The following is a 23,656-nucleotide window of genomic DNA, read 5'->3' as shown; positions in this document are numbered from 1 at the left end:
CGGACAGATACAATACTTAGCAGATCATTAGCATGAGTATAACAAAAATAATACTTGAAACCTGTTTCTATATCTCTGTGTTACACAAGTATTTATGCATATAGCTGAATTTGGAAAGCAGAGGAAGATGGACGGTGTCAGTAAAGTTGGTCACCTGACTCAGTTTGGAAACTAAAATTAGGTTTCCAGAATACTAAGGATATCCTCTTTGAGCAGTACAGACAAAATCTCACTGTAAAGTGAATTGCCTACAAAGAGAAAGGAATTGTTTTTGAAATAAGTGTTCAAATATCGTTCTTTCAAATATGCATTGAAGTTTGTCTCTGGAGACAAAACCTCAGAACTCCTGCTTTACATGAAGCCAAGACAAATGTGTCACTGGTGGACAGCTGCTTGAAACCAAAAAGAGGAGTCGCTCCCACTCACGTATAGCAGCAAGCTAATGAGATAGCCAACAAGGCTCGGATGTAGCTTTTGAAGCCATTTACTGCCATTCCAGATCAGAGAAGATACTCTGATAGTCATTACTAAAACACTTAATGTCCTACCTGAGCTTACCCAGAGCACACATTTTCCAGCAACTGCCCCATATCCAACATTATTATTTTTTCAGGCTTTTGCATGCTGAACCTCCAGATCAGTGGCATAGAGATGGTGTTACGTGTGTTGGATTTGATATGTCAGAGAAGATAACCTTTCCTTTATGCAGCATGGTGTGTGATGTTCTCATTAGCCCTGTTACTTAGAGGCAGACACAGTCCTACGTGAATTAAATCACACTTTTCTAAAAGTCAGGCTTATTAACCTAGATGGAACAAACTAACAAGGTAGATGTAGTCAGCGTGCCCTGGAGTTTCTCAATTAGGACTTTGTGCACTGAAAATAAAAATGCATCACAATTAATGCTTTCCAAAGTAAAAGGTCATTTTTCTCTTTTGTGAGAGAGAAAAGTGAAAAAAACCTACAATGTTCTCAAAAACAACATTCAGGTTTTTCCGTTCAAAAGAGGTTTTTTGGTCTGGCATGTATGTTACATATGTAGGTAAAAACTTCTCAGAATGCTCAAAAATGAAATGAAGCTCTTCAAAATCATTGGTATAAAATATTTCATATATGTCTGAATAATAGTGTATTTGAGAGGGCTACTTTATCATTTCCTCTGTAGCTATATCTCTTCAGTTTTCCTTTCTGTTTTGAAGAAAGATTTTTTCTTTTTTTTTTTATCTTAATTTTTTTTTTCCCCTGGAATTAAAAAAATCTTAATTTTAAGCAGCATTCTCCTCATTTTATGTAATTGTTTGAATGAGGCCTAGAAGAAATGCTTTTGTCTTTAGCTTCGTGCCTCACTCAGTGCTGGAGTTACTAACTGTATCCACAGACTGAGTGGAAAAGAAGCCCCTATTAGATACTATATGAACCTTAAAATTCTATAAATGTGTGAAAAAACAAGCAGTTTGGGAGCATGGGAGCCAACACTAATTAACTTGTCCTATGGATTTTATATATTCATTTTTTAAATTCATTTTATCAATTGCTTTGTGTAGTAAATTTAATGAATCATTCTAACTACTTACTCATCGGCTGCTGGTGCACCGGATCGGAGTCCCTCTGTCATCCTGGGCTCACTCATCGGTGCCAGCATCCATCTGTAATGCTGTAGCCCCTTGTGTTCCTTATCCCTGGGCTGTCTGGCTGACACCAGCTTGCTAGCCGCTCCGCAACATGACCTTCTTAGGTTCTTCTCTCCAGGAGTAAAGCAGCAGCTCCATCAAAATTACCAACATTTTGCTACTTGCTTTGTAGGATTGCTAGTGCTGGCGGGGCTCATTTAGTGGATGCAGAATGGGATAATCCAGTTTTGTGTAAAGCATTGCTTTATTCCAGTTGCATATTTAAATCAAACTTCAAGAGTAAATTCCCCCAAGAGCCTGCTCTGAGCTCGATGTGGGCATAGGAGTCAGAAGCCTACGCCAAACCCCTGGTTGCATCTTGCCTAAGGTGGGCTGGGGGGAGGCTTTTGGAAACTCTCAGGGCTCTGTCCTTTGAGTGCCCTTCCCGCAAGGCATCCACCCATTCTGTGCCTTATGGCGTTAAAGGGAAGAGTCCTCTTTAGCAGCCGACAACTGTGAGGTCTGGGACTCTTGGTGGTTAATATATTGGGTTTGAGAAGGCAGCGAACCTCCTGCCAGCCTTTTCCCCTTGCTGGGATGTCCAAGCCGCTCACTGGCTGGGTGTGAGCACACACAGCATGTCACCAAGCCTCGCCCGCCGGGCTGTGCCTCTGGTCAGCGGCTGGGGCCGAGCCATGCAGAGGGGTGACCCCACATCCATCCTTCCTCAGCATCAGCAGAGATCTGGCCCATCTCAACCCTGACTACGGTGCCCCTAAAAAGGTCATCATGGGACCCCCATGGGGCAAATAGACCAGAATTGGTTATGAATTAAAATGAGAGTTTCCAAAGCCCATTTCTTTTGTTAGAAACCTTAAATTATTTGTAGTATGTTAATAAAGTTCATCTAGGTCACCTGAACTCTCTTTCAATTGTTTAGTAAATTACTCACTGAGGGGCTGAATTGAGCAAAGGTGGGAAATTATTTAAACATGCTAGTGGCTGGCTGGTATCCAAGCACGAGAAGAGTCCGTGCAGCAGCTAACAAGTGGCCTGGGGACACCACAGAGGTGGGACAGGATGGCGGGGACTCGAGGTCAGATACAGGGCAGGAGTGTCTGGGGAAGCTCCTGTTATCCTACGGATAACAGATACAGGGGGTCAGCACGCCAGCCTGGCTCCTGAGATGAGCCCTCAAGCAGGGAGGGGTGAGAACCTTATGAATGTCTGTGAATATTTGTTGAAATAGGCCTGATAAGAAGTGTGGCTGGTAGATGTTGGTTTCGTCTTGGTTTTTAAAAGTGAGGGTGTCAGTGAAAAGCGTGTACACACTGGCACTTTGGGTTCTTAATGGCTTTTGGCAAAAGACCTAAGCTTTCAGCTGTAAATGCTGAGGCTGATGTATTCTGGGTCAGCGTACTCCAGTCACTGCCCTCTGCCAGCAAGAAGGATGTCAGCTGCAAATGCAAAACTTCAGGAGAAGAGCAGAGAGGGGATATTCATTAATCTGGAGGAATGTCTGGACGAGCCAAGTGTCTCTGTAGTCTTGAGAAAGAGACCTTGCCTCTCCTGGGCTAGGAAGGAAAAAGGCAATGCTGCTCTATGCTTCACATGCTTCCCCATCTGGACATGCCTTCCTCCAGAAATAACCTGCCGTTGGTTTTCTCAGCAGGGTTCAGCTACTGGGCCTGGGCATGTTGTGCATTCAGCCCTTCCAGCATCCTCCTCCAGGTACAAGATGGGAAGACACAGCTCACTCCAGTCCTGCCTGTGCAGGTTTTCTCCCACCCTTGCTCTTGGAGTGGGTGTGCTGCTTCTGTCCGCAGCATCCCTGGCTCTGCCCTATAGGATGCCAGGTCAGTGCAAGAACATGGCCAGTGAAGAAAAGGGGCAGGTTTTGGTAGCTGGTATCTCTCCTGTCTGAGACAGAGCCAAATCCTTTAGAAATCTGTTAGGGTGTTGGAGGAAAGGAGGGGAGAAACAGAAAAAGAGTGATGCCAGGCAGAAAGGCTGCATCAGCATCACACCAGGAGAGCCAAGCATCTGCTGATTAGGGCATTCCCTTAGGAGACTTAAAATCCAGGTTTAAATGCATCTTCTGCCTGAATCAGATACCTTGCATATAAGATTTCTCCTAAATTGTAACAAGTTCTGGAATGTTCCTGAAATGCTGCTCTTAATAGTCCTGTATGTAAATGATCTGGAGCTGCAGGTTTTTAAATGTTTGACTTGAATAGCTGTTGTTTAACATCCTCTTTAATTATATTGAATTCTTTCTGTGCAATCAAACATTGCTTAGGGCCATTGGAAAGTGAAGTATTTCATTATCCTTGTAGGATATGAATACATCATCCAAATTCTTTCCAAATGCAGAACTGAAATATTTATTGACTACTTCTGCTTACTCTGTGTTGCAAGGCTCATTTTCCATCCTGTATAGTACTGGACCCGTTGGAACTGATTCCATCTGAAACGTTTAGGCACAATTCAGTGTGCTGTCAGCAGCAAAGCAAACATGCTTGTTTTGTATACCATGTACTTAGTTCCCTAGGAAGATCTGATTGAGAAAACCTAAGGATTTATGGGCATTTTTTTATCATTTTACTGTGGATTCCTAACCTTATTTTTGGGGGTAGATGGATGAGTGGGAGGACTAGATGGATTAAAGTGAAAAAGAAATTCAAGGAGTTTTTGTGCAAGAAATGAATAAACAAACCTCCCAGGCTTTAGGCCTGGGTTTGTCTCTTTACAAGAACCCCACCAGTGTCACTCTTGATGTTGCTAGTCTAGCTTCAGCAAACCCTCCAGTGATGGTAATTGTACTCTTTGTGCGTCCATGGAAAGTGCACAGTTCCGGGGCAGGGGAGAAATCCTTAGATTTTTCTACAAAGAATTTGAAGTTTTCTCTTGTAAACAGACACAAAGGATGCCCTTTGAACAGGACAGGATGCCCCAGGAAACACTCATACATTTTTATCCCGGTGCTGTTCAGGGATACCAAGCACGTCACTCCCATCAAAACACTGGGAGACAGAGCAGAGAGTTATTTCAGTTATTTCTGAGAGCAGCCTTGGCTTGTTCATATGAGAAGGTTTTAAGGAGCAAGAGAGGAACCCAGCTGCTGCCCGTGAGCATCATCTCTGTGCAGGTGTGATCACTTCAGTTCTGCGAGGGCTTTAGCTCCCATTTTGCCTGCAAAACAAGAGCTATTCCCACACCTCCCTGCCCTGAAAATCACAAACTGCATTGTAATGACATTGCCTCCTCCTTTAACAGATGATTTTTCTACTCATTGCTTCAGCTTGGTCCCTATCCTTCTATTCAGTAGAAGTGGAAAAACAAACACTCCGAACACTTTGCATTTGCTTGTAATGCCTCTTTGACACCGTATCACAAGAGCTGTCAGAGCCATAACATGCAACATCAAATTAACATTTGTGTTTTCTGAAATGGTAATTATACCCTTTTGTACTGTGCTGAGCTTGTATTTTTTGAAGTGTAAACGTGGAAGTGGCATCGAAGGTGTATTTCTGAGCTATCGGTATGGGGCATTTGCCCAAGAGCTTGGTGGGGAGGCTTCTGCAGATCCAGCAGACCGCAAGTTGAACATGAACCAGCAAGGCTTGGCACAGGACTGTTGTGGCTCACAGGCAGCCACAGCTGTGAAATTTGTGTCCTTTCAAAAATGACTCAGAGCATCCCCTGATGGACAGCAGGGTGTGGTTCTTGGCCCAGCGGGAGCAAGTCTGGAAACCAAACATTGAAGCTTGGGTTTGATAAATGGGCTGATACGGTACAGTGCCTGCAGGGGCAGGAGGCTGCACGCAGTGATGTGCACGCTTTCATTCAGTCTTTGTTCTCATTAGCATGTGAAGACTGGCCAGAAATCCATCACCCATTCAAGGTAGATAGAAGACACCTGATAAGGTAGAGAAGGCAGAGCCATTAACCTGAAGAAGCAGACTGATGTGCGCTTCCTGCTGAAGCATATCACAACAGATGACAAGAGACACAGGCATGTCCTGGGTGCAGTCTCTAATCATGCAGAAGGGGAAGCAATGCTGCACAGCACTAAACCGGTTACTTCCGTAGCAGCAGGCTTGAAGGAGAGCATCTCTGCCTACCTGTGATGCGTGTAAGGCCTCCATCACTTTCATCTCTTTAATGCTGAACTTGCAACAGCTCTGTGAAGCTGAGCGGTGCTGTCAGTCCCCCATCACAGCAGGCAAAGTGCCTGCATACCTTCAGACACCTTTTCTCCCTGCTGTGGCTGAATGTACAATACAGAAGGAGAGGTACACCACGGTGGGGAGCCTGGAGCTGAAGTGGGAGCAGTGGGAAAGCCCCTTGTGTGCCATGTTGTGACGGGACCTCCACCCTGAGAGAGGCTGGTTGCTGGGCTGAGGCTGAAGGCTGAGGTCGCATCCATAAATGAGGGTCAGCTCTGGCGCTTGTGGACATGGGTACCTGGGTACCGCCCACCCAAAGAAGGCTGCGCTCTGCAGGGGGACGCCGTGTACCATGCAGGGGGGCAGCGCTCCCTTATGTTCCCTTTCCGTCCTGTGAAGCAAGCACTGTGCTGGGGGCACTGCTGCTTCCTCTGGTAGTCCAGTGAGTCTCACCTGTGGCCAAAGGTGAGGTATTTTAAAAAGTAAGATTGGGAAGATAAAGAAGAGAACCAGTCTTTCAGCGACACAAAGTCGTCTGCCCTCACAGAAACCGTAGGTGCACACCTTTTTGTTCTTTCCCCTCTATGCCCAGCATTTCCAAACAAAGGCCAGGATATATTCTTCCTCTGGACCCTGAAGGGCAGATAATCACCTGCCTTTCAGGCAGCTGCCTCCTGACATGTACTGAGCATGGACCTTGTGTGCATACACCCCTGTGTAACATGTCTGCAAAGCAAGTAACAGACACTTCTCTTTTGGGGTCTCTGTGTCAGTGTAAAAATGGTACTGCACAAAAGCATCCAATACCTTCACCTACCATTTTATGAGCTCTTCACATTTATGAGCTGCTGGAATTCTACACGCATTTCATATTGCCATAGCTACTAATTATTAATAACACCCTGCAACGAAGGCTAACAGCGTGCCTCTGGAGGGAGGGGAAGTTCTGTAGCTTTTGGCTCTGGCCACATCATTATTCAGCATCAAACCTGAAGTCTCCTGATCGGCCCAAGACATGGAAACTGCCCCTTTCAGCCTGCAATGAAGCAGGGCAGATCTGTACAGGAGTTCACCACCTCTTTGCACCCCTACCCCATTGGCTTTCTCTCCTTATGGAAGGGGTTAAGCCTTAATATGCCTCCACTGTTCCCCATCTTTTCTTGTGATGCTGAGGTGGCCGTTCAGGCAGCTCCACTATTACGAACATGCACAAAAAAAAAAAAAAAAAAAAAAAGTCATTACAGAATAAAGATGTTACAGAACAGAATAAAGTCTGCTCATTCTTGAAGTCCCCCTGGTGATGCAAACATACTGAAGGGCCGAGAGGGATCCTGTTCCTTGCAGCTCTGTCCACATGGACTAGCCGAGGGAATCTGTTCTCTCTGACTTTTTAAGGCGAGTGCAAGAGTAGAACAAGGTGCCTTTGGGAGTTGTAAGAAACTAGCGTGGTTCAGAGATAAAATATTGTAAAATACTTTGCCCAGGGCTGGAAGGAAGCACATTTATTGTGGGTATAGAGTACTGATCAAATGCAGTCTGTTTAATTGCACTTCTGACCCATCCTGTCCTCTCTCTTTCTCTCTGTTCAACCATGATTACGGCTTCCCTGGCTCAGTGCATCTCAGCCTGTCATGTCATACCAAGCCCATGATGTGACATGGGGGAATAGGAGGTGACAGGGCAGGAACAGCCTGATGGGCTGCGAGGCTGGAAACAGAGGTGAAGTGAGTTATTTTGGGATGGGATGCCAGCAACTGACAGCTGATATAAAACTGACCTGACAGACGAAAGGGCCAAGCTGCTGTTTTCAGCCTTGGCAGAGGAACTTACTGACCTTTAATGATGGTTTGGCACTTCCCCACCGCCGAGTCACAGAGACCCAGCAGCAAATGGGTTGATCTCCCAGCCTGCGGACGGATGCTCTTGCGTTGAAGGCACAGGGACACTTCAAACCTTGGCTCCTCTGTTGGCCTCCAAAGGCCCAGGAGCAAGTTGCTCCAGGCTGGAGTCACCTTAGATCTAGGTGCTGGGAGGATGTCTAAGGCATTAATTTCAGCTCCTTTCTAGTCAAGAGAGACAAGCATGTTCAAGGGGTGGCACTGCCCTTCGCAAGACAGACATCTGAGATGCCTGGAGATGAATTGCCGTCTGGTGCTCCCCATATTACCATCTGGTGCTCCCCATCTCCGTACAGACTTAGAGGTTTGTGTCTGCGTGTGTGGTGAAGGGGGGCTGGTTTGCATCGATGCAGGCATTTAACAATTAGATATGTGAAGCTAAAGGAGGTGAATCCCACCCTTTGGGTCTCCACCTGTCGTCTCCAAAAGAGGCAGGAATAAACTCTCCTCTCTCAATTTATTATGAATATTCTTTAAAACTGGCATGTCCTGCATGGTTCTTGTTTGGAAGCAGGGACTGAGCCATGGCTTTCAGGTGAATATTTTAGTTGAAGGTGGAATTTTCAGGCTTCAAGGCTCTGGAACAAATCCCCGCAATGTCTCTGCATGACCTGTTTCTGCACCATCCTCCACCTGCCCCAGTGTCAAACACAGCATCTCGAGACCCTGTGAACCAGCTCTTCTGCTTCCTGGAAGAGGAGAAATTTCGCTGCAGTCAGTGGGAACTGTAAGTGGTGAGGCAGGAACTGCACTTAGCTCAGAAAGCTCTTGAAACATCCAGTGCCTAAGTGAAATCACAGAAAACCTGAATAAAGCAAAGGCATCCAGGGCCTTTTTGACTTACTCTTCAAATAGGATTGCTTTCTAACACAAGCTGCTCTGAACCACGGGGAATTGCTGGAAGTCTTTGCAAATCTATTTGCCTTCTGGCATGAAACAACGTCTTTGACTGGTAGCTGTATTTTCCCTAGAAATTTAGCCATAATACAACTTTTGCAGTTGCTGTTGGGACAATACATAATAATCAAGTCTGCCCTGGTAAAAGGGATTTTCCTAGATGGTCAGAGTTTCTGGTCTCTGTCACATTATTACAGCTAATCATAGCAGGTTTGTACTGACACCTTTATTTTCAGTTGTTATGATAAAACTAAATAACAATAGGGAATCTGCCTTTGCCAGTGTCATATTAGTCATATTAGATGGTCCTATCAAATCAGCTTTGGATACCATATATATATATATATAATATATGTATTCATGCAGAGTTGAAAGGAGGGGTAAAAGGATCCACATATATATATATATGTGTATATAGATTTTTTTCTTTTAAGGAATAGCTTTCTTTACTTCCTTGGTTTGAATTCAGTCCTGTTTTGAACTAAGACATTACAGGAAATTCAGGTAGTTGCCAGAGTTTACTATCCACTGCTTGTTTAGAATTAATTTTTTACAAGTGAGGGCTCCTGCTGCTTCCCAAATGGAAGGGCCTGTGCTCTGCTGTTACAGAGGAAAGCTCCATGCATCTTCCCCATGCCAATCCAAGGGAGAAATCTGTGCCCAGCCCATATGATCAAATCCAAATCTGCACCATGAATAATCCATCTCCAACACCTTCCCATAAAAGCAATGTCATTTTAATTTAGCAGCATGCCAGAGGAAAGTCTAGAAGAGACAAGGCAGGATTTGAGGCTTTTTTACACATTGCGAAAAAGGAAGAGATCATCTACTTCCTGCAGGCTGCCCAGCATCCTGCTTGTAGCAGATCTCAGGAGACAGCCTCCTTCTGTGTCGGGGCCTCCCAGGACTTTCTCACAGCACGGCTTTAGTGAATCCCTCCCCGCCGTACGCTCTTGTGTGTGGGTTGGAGCTTGAAGGGGAAAGAGCTACACAGCAGCTCTGCAGCCAGGGAGCAATGACAGAGAGGTGGGGTGCCAGCACTGCAAAAACCACCCTGCTGCTTGGTGCAGGGGTGTCTTCTGTGTTGTGTTTGCCAGCTGCAAACTTGAAAGCTCTGGCTCCAAACTGAGTGCTTTGTGAGCCGCACCAAACACTCACCAGGTCTTAACCTCCAGGCTGTTCCCCCTGTACTCGGCTCTGGTGAGGCCGCACCTTGAGTACTGTGTTCAGTTTTGGGCCCCTCACTACAAGAAGGACATGGAGGTGCTCGAGAGAGTCCAGAGAAGGGCAACGAAGCTGGTGAGGGGTCTGGAGAACAAGTCTTACGAGGAGCGGCTGAGGGAGCTGGGGTTGTTCAGCCTGGAGAAGAGGAGGCTCAGGGGAGACCTCATCGCTCTCTGTAGGTACCTTAAAGGAGGCTGTAGAGAGGTGGGGGTTGGTCTATTCTCCCACGTGCCTGGTGACAGGACGAGGGGGAATGGGCTAAAGTTGCACCAGGGGAGATTTAGGTTGGATATTAGGAAGAACTTCTTTACCGAAAGGGTTGTTAGGCATTGGAATGGGCTGCCCAGGGAAGCGGTTGAGTCACCATCCCTGGAGGTCTTTAAAAGACGTTTAGATGTAGCCCTTAGTGATATGGTTTAGTGGAGGACTTGTTAGTGTTAGGGCAGAGGTTGGACTAGGTGATCTTGGAGGTCTCTTCCAACCTAGACGATTCTGTGATTCTGTGATTCTGTAATAGGCTGCTCGCAGTGCAAGCCCAAACTTTTTGCTGGCAGGTTACTGAAGCACTGCGAAGGGTGGAGATGCTGCTTTGCCTCTAGTGGTCTGAGAGCTTCAGGTGACAGAGACTGCACAGCATGGTGTAAAGGTGCACATCCCCATCCCTGAACAAAAGCAGAAAGGAATTGGTTCACGGGTGTGTGGGGAGCCTGGCGGGGAGGCTGTCACACTGTTAGTGTAACAACAAGCAGGAAAGGCAGCCTGAGCCCCTGCAGGCTTCTTGCCTGCTGACTCCAGCTCAAACATTAGCCACAGTAGTCCAAATACAGTTTACTGGATATATGTTGTTACTGCCCTTCTGGTCTTACTAGGAGATACTGCCATGTTTTCTCTTTGAAAGATGGCTGAGAGGTGTTTATGCTCCTCTTCTGGGGCTCCAGGTGGGACGTGCCCCGGTTCCCATGTAGTTAATATATGAAAAGAGAAAGCTTCCCTTGAGCTTCAGCAAACATTTGAAGTGAGGTGGAGGAGGATTGGGAGTGTAATATTAGCTATGTTACTGCTTTGTTAAACTGCTGCTGGAGGAGGCATGGCTCTTGTTGTGATGTGTGAGAGGGAAAAGAAAAGAAAATACTGGAATGTAACCAGCCTCTTAAACAAGGCAGAAAAATCCCTGCCCTGGCCATGCCATAGAGAGACCTGGGGCCAGAGCGGAAAGGTGTGGCAGTGTGCGTAGGCTCTGAGATCTCCGCTGTTTTAACCCAGCCTCATGCTGGAGCTAGATGAATGCTGCAGCAGGTGGGGTGAGCCCAGCACCTCTGCAGGGCAGGATGCAGGGACGCCAGGGCTCGGATCCCAAGGCATGAAGCACCGTTGGGCAGGGTTGGGCTGTGAACTGAAGGGGCTGTGATCAGCAGGGCGTACAGAGCTGCACATGTGTGTGTTTTTGTGTGTGCACAGATATCCAGCAGGTTCTTCGCCGCCATCTTCTCCCAGATCCTTCTTGGGGGGGGTTGTAAGATTTTGCTTGCTTACTTAAAAGAATAACAATGCTGGAAGCAATGGATTTTTAAGTCTTGATTTTGCTTCTTGATTAAACATTTAAAAGATTGTATAGGTTCGACAGAAGACCACACTGCCTATTAGCTTGCAATTGCACTAAATGTATCAAGCTAATTTAGCCCTGGCATTCTGCCAGGAACAAGCACGTGGTTTGCTTTAGAGACAACCCGAAAATTGGTTTTAAATAAAAAGTCAGAATAATTCACTTTGTGTGTGTGTGTTTTTTGTTGTTGTTTTTTAAGAAAATTGAAGAATTTCATTGTTTTTAGTTTATATCATACTGAATGAATGGGAAGCAAACACCATGTTTGATGCTTCAATTCCAACTCTGCCTCTCCAGTTTTGACAGGGAGAAGATAATGTATGAAGAGATTTGTCTCAAATTTGTATGGAAATTTGAGCTAATTAACAGGTACACTAGAAAGAGAGAGATGGAAAAGTGTTTTTCAGAGCTGTATTTGTTCAAAAACCAGCATCATGGTCTGGACTAAAGTGAGCAGCTTCCCTGGTGCCCAGGTGCTCCATGGAGCACAAGTTCCGCCTGCGGCTCCAGCCTGGGTGTGCTGAGGTACAGAGGAGCTCAGCTCTGCTTGTGCCTTGTTGGGTTTTTATGTGCTGATTGCAGCAGGGAGGACAGTATCTCGTCTCGCGTGGAGCCTGATAAGCTTATCTGTCAGCTTACCTGTCAGCATTCTTCAGAATATTCTGAATGAAATTTCTCGGGAGCTACGTCATGCCCCGTGTTGATGCCTGGAAGGTGTGGGAAATTGTGCTGTATTTCACTGTGTCCATGGGCTTAAATGTTTTCCCCTTGCTTTTACAACAGAGGTGTTTTCTGCACTGATCTGTGACAAGCTCTCTGAAGGGAGGCACTCCGCCCCGCACGCCCAAGGAAAGCACAGCACACACTGCTGTAAATCTGGCAAAAGCTACCTGACAAAGCTGTACGTATGCTGCACGGCAGCTCCTTTCTCTGTCATGAGGATCAGACACCAGTATTTACGTAAGTCAGTGATCTCAGTCTTTGTCCTAGGAGCTGGCTGCGCAATTTAGCAGGACTTAAAATCCTGTTGAAAGGAGAAAATGGAGAGCAGCATGAAGCTGCTGAACAGATCTGAAAATTTCTAGATGTAACTTCAAGGGGATGCAAAGTGATGGTGAGTGAGAAAGTTAGGTGTTTCGCCAGAGGCTCCCATTCATCCTAAAATCCTAGTGGATGCCCACAGTGGGAAATAAGCCCAGCACGTTGCAGAAGGAAAGACAATGAAAAACTTATTTTCTCAGTTCTGCTTCTAGTGACGGTAACCTTCCATGGTGACCACATATCCAGGTGAATTCAGTACATGGACCGTGGGTAAGGAAGCCCTGTTGCTCGCATTGCATTAAGCAGAACTGTATAAAGCTCCTTAAGAAATGATCCTGCTTTCATTCCCACCCAACAAATGCCATTTCAGCTTTCACTGATAATGTGAGACTCACAAAACTTGGGCTGTATTTCATAATAGGAAAACTTATATCCTGAGCCAGAGAAGAGTCACACTCTTCAGTTCCTCCCTTCTCCCTCTGAAGGTGACAATAACCTTTCAGACAGCAGAACTTCTTCTTAAGACATCATTTTCAATGTACCTTTCATGCAGGGAAGAACAAGTGGGAAGTGGCTTTCCAGCTAGAGCAGCTCTCCTGGCCCTTTGTACACAGGCGAGCTGCAGGTCCCTGCTCTTGGAAGTGCACTGCTTGCACGTCTCCTGCTTGCAGGAGCTGTTGCATGAGCTAGTGACGACTGCCATCTCTGCACACAGCAGGGTGCCTTTCAAGGGTTAAACCAAATGTAGATTATTTCCACAGATAAATCCCTTACCACTTTTTCCCTTTTTCACAGATTTTTTTTTTCCTTTGTTCTTTTTCTCTTTTTTTTTTTATTTCTTGTGGGGGGTGGGGCGGCTTGAAAACTAGATGAGTAGGAAAAGTGAATTACATCAGTTCCAGTTTGCAATGAGAGAGCTCTTTCAATCGATTTAAAGGAAGGAACCGTTCAGGTAATGATTTCAGAAAGAGGCTGAAATTATTCAATAAATAAAGGTCCCATCCTGCCTCCAGTTTCATTAGATTTGATACACTTTAAGACTAACTTCTCAGGACATAACACATACACTGCCTGTGTATAGACAGCCTGGGGTACTGGATCCTTATGGTCTGTATGGGGCATTTGAGCAGCGTGGGTCTGACAGAGGATGGCCTGCAATAGATTCTCTGCCTACAGCTAGACTGTTTGGGACTTTATTCTAGACAAATTATTCTGCTCACAATGTGGAATATAATGGAATAATGTTAAGTAGCCTTTGCTGTTGAGGCTAGCAGCTCTGCAAACTGAAGCTCTGTCTAATTGATTAGTTCTATTTCCATTGTATGGATGGAAATAGTTTGTGGAACAGATAAGTGAGTTGAACTGCTGAAGGTGGTGGCAATTATGGGTAAGAATCCAGGGCACTTTGACTTCCATAGCGGACCCTCTGGTTGTTGTACCATGCTCTTCCCCCCTACACCTGGTAGAGAGAAGGCATCACGAGTGCAGGGAAGGGGCATCTGAGAAACATGCTGTCATACTCGTGAATCACCTTGGGGCATATCCACCTTCAGGCACAATTAGAGCTATAGGAAACCAGTATTTAATATAGTTCATTTTAAATTCACAGACACCGGTGTGTTAGGAAAGGAATAGATTAACATTCACTGTATGCCAAAATCACTGTTCTCTGAGATCTTTAAGTCTACATCCTCTGAAGATGGCAATTTATTATGTCATGTATGTGAAGGAGAAGGAGAAAGAGGTGGGAGCTGGAGTTTTAAAGATTTTTTTAATATTTTGTTTAATTTATTTAAGGGATATGGAGCTTTTTCACCATGTAGCACATAGTACCACAAGGTTTTCAGGTGGATCTGTGCCACATCAGTGTGGTCAGGCGGAGACAAGCTTGTGATGTGTGGATGCTGTGATGTGAAAGCCGAGTGGCTGTCAGTGCTCAGGGTATCAGGTCTGCACTGCACCAGGAGTTACCAGCTTGCTGCAATTATACATATATAGGGCTTCTCTATGGAAGCTAGCCTCAAAGACAAGCCAGCTCAATGAGCGAGCAAAGGGGCCCTGGCTGATGTAGGGTGATTGGCACAGTAGAGTCCACGCAGACATTTGGATACAGGCACTTCATCCTCAGGTAGCCCTCTGCACTCAACTCAGCTGAATTCTGCCTGTTTCTCCTGGGCACGAAAAGAGTTGGGAGTGACATCTGCTCTGTGAGTGCCTCATGTGAAGTGACCCGAGCAACAGCACCCTCCTGCTCCTCGTGCAGGGCTGGAGACCTTGGGTTTTGGCACCCCAGCAAGGCAGGGGTGTTTGGGTTCTGGCTGGGTGGGCCTGGAGTGTGACTGCACATGGTGGTGGGAGACTGAAGCACATTTTGGAGAGGGAAGAATGAGACCTAGCTTTATTTTTAGACCGGTGGTATTTTTAGATTTCTTTTTCCACTGTGAGGCTCATATTTAGGTTAAGCAAAGCATTATAAGAAATACTGTCAACGAAAAAGTCAGTAATGAATCATCTGGTTAAAAAAAATCCCCAACAATGAAATACAAAAGATTAAAAAAGTTACAGTATTTTCTGTTGACATTTGCAAAACAAGAAGATTCAGTTTTTCCATTTCTATTCAAACTAGACTCTGAATTTGCAGGAGAAAAGAAAAAAATATTGAAAAGCTGAAACTTTAAATGAAACATTTTGGTTTGGACTATGTGAAATTGAATGCTTCTTCTTTTGTTTGTTTGTTTGTTTGTTTTCTTGCTGTTTTTTTTTTTCTTTTCTATACTGGATTTCTCAGGAACTGGTGAAAATAGTTCCAATTGTAAGTTGTGTCCCCCACTCACGACCAACAATTTTATGCCTGCTTTCCTTGTGGGAAAAAAACAACTCAAAACAAAACAGGTGTTAATCTGGCTTTGTTTGCTTAAAAATCTTGACCCAGTAGGTTCTTCAAAATACGTTGCATCTGCAAATTCAACAATTTCTTTACAAGAATAGCTCTTCTAGTGGAAGAAGCCATCAACAAAACAGTCAGGGATCGTGCAGGTACGCATCCCTTTAGTTGAGCCTCTTTTCTTCCCTGCCCTCCTCATTGTGCCTGGTAGCCTTGTATCTCCTGCAGGCTGGCAGAAAATAGAAGCCACTGTGATGGAGCAGCATGTTACATCAAGACGCCTCCATTCCTCTGGAGATCTTATGAAAACGGGGAGGGCACAACCCGAGGGGAGCAGCAGGCAAAAGGCAGCCCTGGGGGGCCACCAGTTGTAATGTGGAGGGCACCTGCTCACTGGCAGGGAAGTGATTATCCCAGAGAATCCCTGCCTCTTCTACCTGGGTCAGTGTGGTGGTGCAGAGTAGGAAGATGTGCGGTGGTAACCCCTTGCTGACCGCTGCCGCCGCCTGTTTGGGGTCGCCTGTCTCATGTTCAGCAGCCAGTAGCAAGGGTGGGCAGCAGTTGCTTCCCTTCATCTAGTACAGGGGGTTCTGGTCCAGCTGTGGTGCTCCTAGCTGTGGCTTACCACAGTGGTAAGCAATAGAAAGGCTGGACGGCAGTTTGCTTCCCGTTATGCTAGCAGCTCATTTTGTCTGATTTAGTTTTCTGCAGAGCACTCTTGTCTCTCCTGAGAAGACTTGGCCCCCTTTCTGTTATCTCTTAGATGAATTATTGGAACCATTTAGACATTTTTGTGCAAAGACAGTAACATTAAAGTTGTTTTCAGTCCTAGTGGCGGTCAAATAACAGCCAGTGTTTAACTTAGCCAAGGCATGTATCTTTTGCTTGCCAAATATGTTACACACAAATCTGTTCTTTTCTTGCTCCTCCACCTGTGATGTTGCTGGTGATGGAAGGAAACTTTATTAACTCTTGTGTCACGCTGGTTATTATCAGCTTGGCAAGGCAGACAAGTTGATCTCAGGAATGGATAAATAGTACCCCAGCACATGAAGGACAAGCGGTCCAATCTACTGGCTTCTAAAGTGCTGCTGGTTCCCCTCCCTAAGGACCGCAAGGACTGGAGCGACCTCAGAAAACCAGGTCCTGCCGAAGCCAGGCTGCCACACGCTTGGCAACATGGTCTTTTTGGCCATGCATTCCTACACAAGAACAGGTCTGAAGTAAGTTTTGTCCAAAAACCTCTGAAAGTTCACTTTTGTATTCTATTTATCTTCCTCAGAACAGCCATAATTTTACAGAAGGCACAAGGAGGAGTTCTGGACAGCTCTCAGGCTCTGTGGGGACTGTAGCATGACATTGATCCTTCTCTTCTGCTCCCTCCAAGCCACATGTGCTGCTCGGTTGTGCTGTGACCCTGGGTTAGGGGAGGCCGAAGATGCCTCCAGAGCAATGGTTCTTAGGCCAGAGATGTCCAGTGAGTATCTGGAGAAGTTGCTGTCAGTAGCTGGATGTTCCTGAAGGCACCGTGCTGAAGGGTCTGGCCAGCAGTCAGGAAAATAGTACAAGGCACTCTCCTGGAGACATCATGAAGAGGCCTCCCTCTTACTTGCTTTGGTTGTGTATGGAAATACATTAATTGCATGTTTACTGATACATGGTTTCTTAAAAAGTTAATGAGCTTTCCAGTGGTGCTTATGGCACTACAGGATTCAGAAGCAAAGTGAGTGTGTGTAAATACAAAAGTAGGCCAAAAAGGCAACCTGTGCACATGTATGTGTGTATGAAGCTGGGCAGGCCCTGCAGGCAAAGTAGTGCTATTTATTACTGCCATCCCACCTTTGCCCACATAATTTCTTCACACCGTTTCCATTGTGAGAAGGCAAAAACTCACAGCACACCCACGCTCCCAACTCAGGAAGCGGATCTTCCTTTTTGATATTTCTGAAACCCACTGATTCTTTGCTTCCTTCATGTCTGCCCAGTGCCCTGGGGGTGCAGCTGCCTGCTGCCCGTGTAAACCATGCGTGTGGATGAGGGACGTGGCAAAAGAGGGCACAGGCGTTTGGTTACGTCCTGCAGAGAAGGTGCAGGAGCAGGATCCCGAGGCTGCCTGGATAGACGGAGCATTGGCTTGTCCCAGTACCAACCAGCCACACGGCAGAACAGAAGGGAGTAAGCATTGTTTTTTATCTTTCTTCACCCCCAGGCCATTGAGAATAATGTTCAAAAACATTGTCTTAAGCCCTTCAGGTGCAGGGTTTTGGCCTTGAGTTAATTTGTAACCAATTAACTGGAGATGGTTAATAACAGATTTGTAGAGGTTAGTTTGAGCACAGCCCTCCCTCTAACTTTTATTCCAGGCAGGGAAAATTTGTGTCTCAGTGTAGGGCAAAGTGTGTGCATTTATATTCTGCTATTAATGTACTACAGGGAGTGACCAGGTTTGCAAGTTAATTGGCAATTAATTAACGGCAGGTTAGAAAAAGATCAAGCAGAAAAAAAAAAAAAAAAAAAAGCCTTTACTATATGGTGTGGCCTTACACTGGCTAACACAAAATAAATTGTCTGTCAGACTCAGTGCTGCAAAGTGCCACATGATCCTGGTGAGCCCAGCGCTCCACCAAGAAGTCAGGGCCTCGTGCTGCTGTGCTTTGCTTTGCAATATTAACCATATACAACAAAAGGAGAAGCTCAGCCATCAGACAAAAAGTGTGAATTTTTCTACCAGCTGGAAACCTAGGTTTAGTGAACTGACCATGTGATAGCAGAAGCACGCGAGAGCAAAGGGGCGCCTGTGACACAAGGCTTGTGAGAGGGAGCCAGGGAGCTGGCTTCAGCTCTGCTCCTTCAGAAGCGGGAACAACAAAGGAAGAATAAACTCCATGCTTTTAACCTTCAAAATCATAAAAGCCCCTGGGAGCCTGGGTAACTGAGGGAATAGACAATGGGAATAGACAAAGGGCCTTCCTTTCCAAAATTTCTTCCTTGGAGAAGCTGGGCAATCCCCCACCCATGAAGGGAACTCCACGTGCAGGAGATGAGCCAGATTGTCGAACGAGGGCCGAGAGTCCGAGCCACGGGTCCCAGAGTGTGAGTATCCTGACATCAAGTCATCCTGGCCCTCTGGTGAGCCGCAGAGCCCTACTCCTGCTGCCGGCACTGAGGCAGCTTGGCCGAGTCTGCTGCCTTTGATCAGAACTAGCCTGAAGTTTCCTTGCCCTGGGGAGAACTTCAGCCAGCCTCAGAGAGATGGCCACAGGGCACAGAGGCCTTGGAGGAGCCCTGCTGGCTCTGCAGTCGAGACAGAGCACCTTGGCTCCCCTCCTGTGTTGCCACAGCGTGAACCCAGAAAGACTTTGGATGAGAACAAGCACCTCAGCTCGAGCCCTCACCCCTCTGGTTTCCTTCCTTGGTTCTCTCCCACACTTCACCTGCAGCTCCTTATGCCGATATAAGAAATAATATAATTTTAAAATGAATTTTGGTCAACTCACAAAATGGTGTTAATGGTTCTCAGGGTGCAGTCAGCTGGAATGTCCTTTCCAGTTCTACATTAATCATATTTGATACTAGTCCCCTGAGACAGATGATCCCTAGAACAGGTGGTTTAGTTATTATTTTTTATTGTGCTGGAATAATGTCATAGTCTTGAAAATGCTAGGCTCTGAGCCAAGGAGAAGTCCCAAAGCTTTGGACACATCCCACCCAATGAATTCTTGTAACTGAAGCACCTGACTGAGTAGCCTGGTAAAAGCAAGGAGCAACAGTCACTGTATAATCCAGGGACAGAGCGTGGCTCTCATCATCCAGACTGAAATCACTGTGGAAGGACCTCCCCCTCTGCCTAGACAGAGCTCAGGCTCCAAGTCTGAACAGGGCTCCTAATTATAACCTTTCAGTTAAGGGCCTGCTATTCTGCAGGATGCATCTAGATCAAAATATCCTTCAGCATTAGGTGGAGTATCCATGTGGTGGTTTCTCTGTGCCCTGTTTTCCTCCTGCGCTCATGGTTACAGGATAGCTTCAAAGCAGCTGTGCTGCAGAGCACAGTTAATTTACTCCAGCTCTTGGTCTGCTGGCTGGTGTTTAAAGTGGTTCCTGCTTGCCATGTTAATGTCTTTAGAAGTTTTTTCAAAGGTGAATGTGCTCAATCTGTTGCTGCTGCCTAATTTACGTATGTTTTGCATAGCATAAATATTTTGCTTTGGGTGTCTTAACCCACCCCTTCATTACCTGAACTAATTGTGGCTTGACTGAATCAAGCTTTTTCTCCAGAGACCCCTGAATATGCCAGGCTAGGAGATAGCTGCCCATGCAAATGGCATGGTTATAGAGCATGGAGAGTGTTTAGAGACAGGGTCAGCACGAGGCTTTGGAAACTAGCCAGCATTCAGCCAAAGGTTTGCAGGAACCCTCAGTGGTTGCATAGTTCTTTCTCCTACCTCAAGGCAGGATTGACTGTGATGAATCATTATGTGGTTGTCTGCTCTATGCTTATGCCTCTGATGATGGAGACTAACTATCTCCCCAGGCAGTCTACTCCAGTGCTTACTGATAAAATTATTTGATGCTTTCCTGATGTTTAAACCAATATTTCTACCTGCAACTTTTTGTCCTGTTCACTGGCCACATAGTACAGCTTGTTCCTGTGCTCTCTGCAGCAGCTCCCTGTATATTTGTCAAGAGTTATTACCTCTGCCCTTCTCTTTTTATTATGTTAAGCAATCTCATTCTTTTATTATTATTATTATTATCATCATCATCATCATTATCATTATTATTATTATCGTAGTCTGGTTTGTAGAGTTCTGATAATTCATGCAGTGCTCTTCTGGATCCTCTCCAGCCAGTCCACAGCTTTCATGGGGGTAAAGGCCAGTACCACATCTAGGTGGGACTCCAGTTCAGACTCTGGTGCTGATGCAGAAGGACAGAAGGATTTCTCTTTGCCTTGCTCTCCTGTTGGTACCTCCCAGGAGGGCTTTTGCCTTTCGTACAACAGCATAGCATTGCTCATTTATGGTCCCCTTGGGATGCACTAAAGTGTTCAGATTCTTCTGTGCAGAACTGCTGCCTGACAAGTTTTATCTAGCACATATTTATGCAGTTGATATTCCAGTATAAGCATAAATAGTAGCTAAGACAACTTCTTACTGAATGCCATCCTGATTTTTTAAAGTTCATTTCTCCGTTTTTTCATACACATCTTTCTAGAGTGCCTCCACTCCACTTAAGATCTCAGAAATGCTCTACTGGTTCAGACTGGGGGTAGCTCCAGCCCAGTATCCTGCCTCTTGAAGCAGCCACATGCTGGGGAGGTGTGAGAACAGGAAGAATATGTGTGGAATGCTTTCCACAGGTGCTTTCCCAGACCTTGGCTCCTCAAGCATCTCCTGAGCCTCTTGTAATTTGTGTCTAGGCAAGAAGCTTCAGAGGTGTGCCATGTGTTAGAGGAAGAGGCATTCTCGTCCCATTTTCAGTTTTACCAGCCTCTTTTCTGCTCTGTCATCTGGTTATGTGGCAAATGCTCAACACAGTGCCCAGCATATCCCCCTGTGGCAACTAAATCAGTGCAGCTTTCCCTCTGGATGGTTAGCCATTGAAAACTGTATCTTAAGTGTGTGTGTAGTTATGTGTTCACCCCTCTAATTTGTCCTATGCCATTTTCTATAGTTTGCTAATGGGATGTGGGAAGGAATTTCAGAAATTAATTTTGGGAAAACTTTCCTGTTCAGGGTTTTGCAGCACCAAAGGCCTGCTATATGCAAGAGACATGATCCCCAAGAGTCAAATAATACAGTGAAATGACCTTATCATTTTGTTTTTGTTTTTGTTTTCATCAGTTCATTGCATGGCCAAATTCATTGTTAGTGAAAATGCTTTGAAGTCAATGGGTTTACATTTGAAGAGAATTTAGAAATAGATGAAGTGAGAAATGGTATTTCATGAGTAATTTCCAAAGTGCTTGGGCTATAACTTCAAACAGAAATAATGATCAAATCAGCTTATGATGCAGAAGTTGAAATGAAGCTGCTGCTTCTTTTTTATTTTTTTACCTTGTACAATATTACAAATTAGTTAATGCCCCATAAAAGAAAGCCATTAATGGAGTCACAGAGGCTCCTGAAACCTGAACTGGACATTTCTGCCAAAGTCCCTGAGAATAATTAGTTTGTAACAACCCCAAATCCATGGAAGAATCTTGAGATATTATGAAAAAGCAGCTTAAATCTGTGGGCCTGCAATCTCTTCAGATAGGACCAGTTCAATTTTTTTAATTTGAACAAGCAGATTAAAGCGTCAAAAGAAAATCAAACAAAAAAGGCAGCTTTCATTGCATGTGGAGTGTCACAGAGCTAAGTTTGGAGTCACCACTTTGCTCAGAGGAGAGCTTCCTAGCCAACCACTGGTTCATAAAAGTTTGGGCACTAAATTAGCTTAACAGAACAAATGATTTAAAAATGGAAGTATTGGCCAATTGATCATAGTACCCAGAATGTGCAATCACATTTTGCTGTCATTCAGCATTCAACAGGATAACATTTAAACTCCTAGTAATTTAAATTGTATTTCAGATTTAGACAGCTTCTTCCTCTAATTCCCTGAATGACCGATCATACTGGGCTCCGGGCAGTCAGTAATCTGCAGCTGTGCCTTGGCTTTCCTGTGCTTTCTGGGGCTATAAAACCATGGTTATATGGTCACAACTTGCAACTTAAAATATTCCTGCTCTTTCTCTCTCTCTGCCTTCCCTCCCCAGATGGATCTATTCCCAGGCTTGCCATAAACACAGCTCCACATGCCTTGCCCCTGGTGTGGGTGCTGGTGGGCAGGTAGGTTCCCTTTGACCCAGTGTGGGGTCCTGGCTTGTCTATGGGGTGTGATTTTTGAAGAGCTGCCATAATTTGGGATATCTCATCACTGAAGTGATATACACACACCTTTGCTGGAGCTTCATGGGATCTCTGAAGTGGCCTGTAAGCCATCTGTCCCCCAAAACCATGGCTTCGGGCAGCTCTGAGGTTTTATTGGGCTGCAGCTGCTGGAAGTTTGTCTAATAACCACCACGGAGAGGTTAGCGCTAAACTTTTTGACCTTGCCAGTAAGATAAGACAAAAAGTATATATTATTGACTTGGTCCAAATGTCGAAATACAGAAACCATCTTCTCATGACAGCCTAAGTGTCACCATCGTCCTGCAGATGGTACCTATAGCGGGCAGTAAGGCAACCGAACAGTCTGGCAGATGTCCCACGTGAATGGTCCCAGTTCACCCAGAAGATGAAGCAGGGATACTGGTTGTAACACTCATTAAACAGAGACAGAACAAATATTTCTCTCAGGGAATGGCTTCCACCAGCTCCCCAGGTCCTTGAGCTTTACAGGGTCCCCAGATCCAATCCACCAGCACAGGTCTCACAGCAGTCGTGGTGGATACAGCAGCTGCTGGGAAATTCCTCTTTTCCAGCTGACTTGCTGTTAAGGATTTGAAGTCTGGGAGGTTGTTTTCACCAAATTATCCATTATAAAGCAATATCAGAGGGTCAGGAGGGAGCTGTATAAGCAAACAAGTAATTGGGAAGCTGCTTGTGGCTTGGAGCAGCCATTTTAATTGGTTGTTCAGCTCCGCTTGCTTTAACGGTTTACTTAGTGGCTGTGATGACTGAAGCAAAATAAATAAGGTGGGGTAGAGAAAATGGAGGAGAACATGAGCTGGTGGACAGGAACCTTTCCCTGCATCTCTGAACAGCCAGCGGTGTGATTTTAAGGGAGTGCTTCTTCATTTCTGTAGTGCCTCCAGTGTCTAAGAGTAGGGCTTGTTGTTCTGGGAGGGGCCACGTTCGTGCCACCAAACCTCCTTCGCCTGGTGCTGCTCTTTGCAGGTGGAGAGCAGCTCTGAGGCCAGTGTGGGTTCAGGAGGGAAGACGTGGATGCCTGGCAGTGCATCTGTTCTTCCCTTCCTGCCACCCTCGCCTGCATACTCCTCCTGCAGTACATGCCCTTGGTGTTTGCTTACTTGTCTAGTATGGAGCAGGCATGGATGCGTCTTTTAGCAAGGTACCCTAACAGCAAAGTGGCATCAGGGGAATGGAATGCAGTGTTTTCCCAAGGGGTCTGCCCAAAGCTTCATTGCTGGTAATGGTGATACATGAGGAAACATCTGGAAGCAATCATAAAATAATTGTGCTCATAAAGAGGAACTGTATGGACTTGAGATGCCTTTCTCTCCTAAGAGCTCATCTTCTTCCATGCTTCTGTGTAAGGAAGCGTGGACCTGACCTCACAGAGAGCAGCTTCTACTCTTTCAACAGCCTCTGCTCCTTGGC

General features: G+C 45.6%; 1 protein-coding gene and 1 long non-coding RNA gene across 5 annotated transcripts in view; both read left to right on the top strand.

Annotated features, from left to right (window-relative positions):
• Nucleotides 1-23,656, top strand: part of LOC308181640 (acid-sensing ion channel 2) — a 526,264-nt gene that overhangs the window by 255,607 nt on the left and 247,001 nt on the right. The gene's annotated exons all lie outside the window — the stretch shown is intronic.
• Nucleotides 2,634-7,284, top strand: LOC308181645. Of its 4 annotated transcripts, none has more exons than XR_013941531.1 (2): nt 2,634-2,680; nt 3,283-7,284. It is a non-coding gene; the product is annotated as an uncharacterized lncRNA (long non-coding RNA). The 4 variants fall into 4 exon arrangements; XR_013941532.1 differs by having other exon boundaries at nt 2,634-2,706; XR_013941533.1 differs by having other exon boundaries at nt 2,635-2,680; nt 3,280-7,284.

This window comes from Anser brachyrhynchus, assembly GCF_964034855.1.
Source record: "Anser brachyrhynchus genome assembly, chromosome: 22".
NCBI classification, from domain to species: domain Eukaryota; kingdom Metazoa; phylum Chordata; class Aves; order Anseriformes; family Anatidae; genus Anser; species Anser brachyrhynchus.
This window is presented reverse-complemented; position numbering and strand designations above follow the sequence as displayed.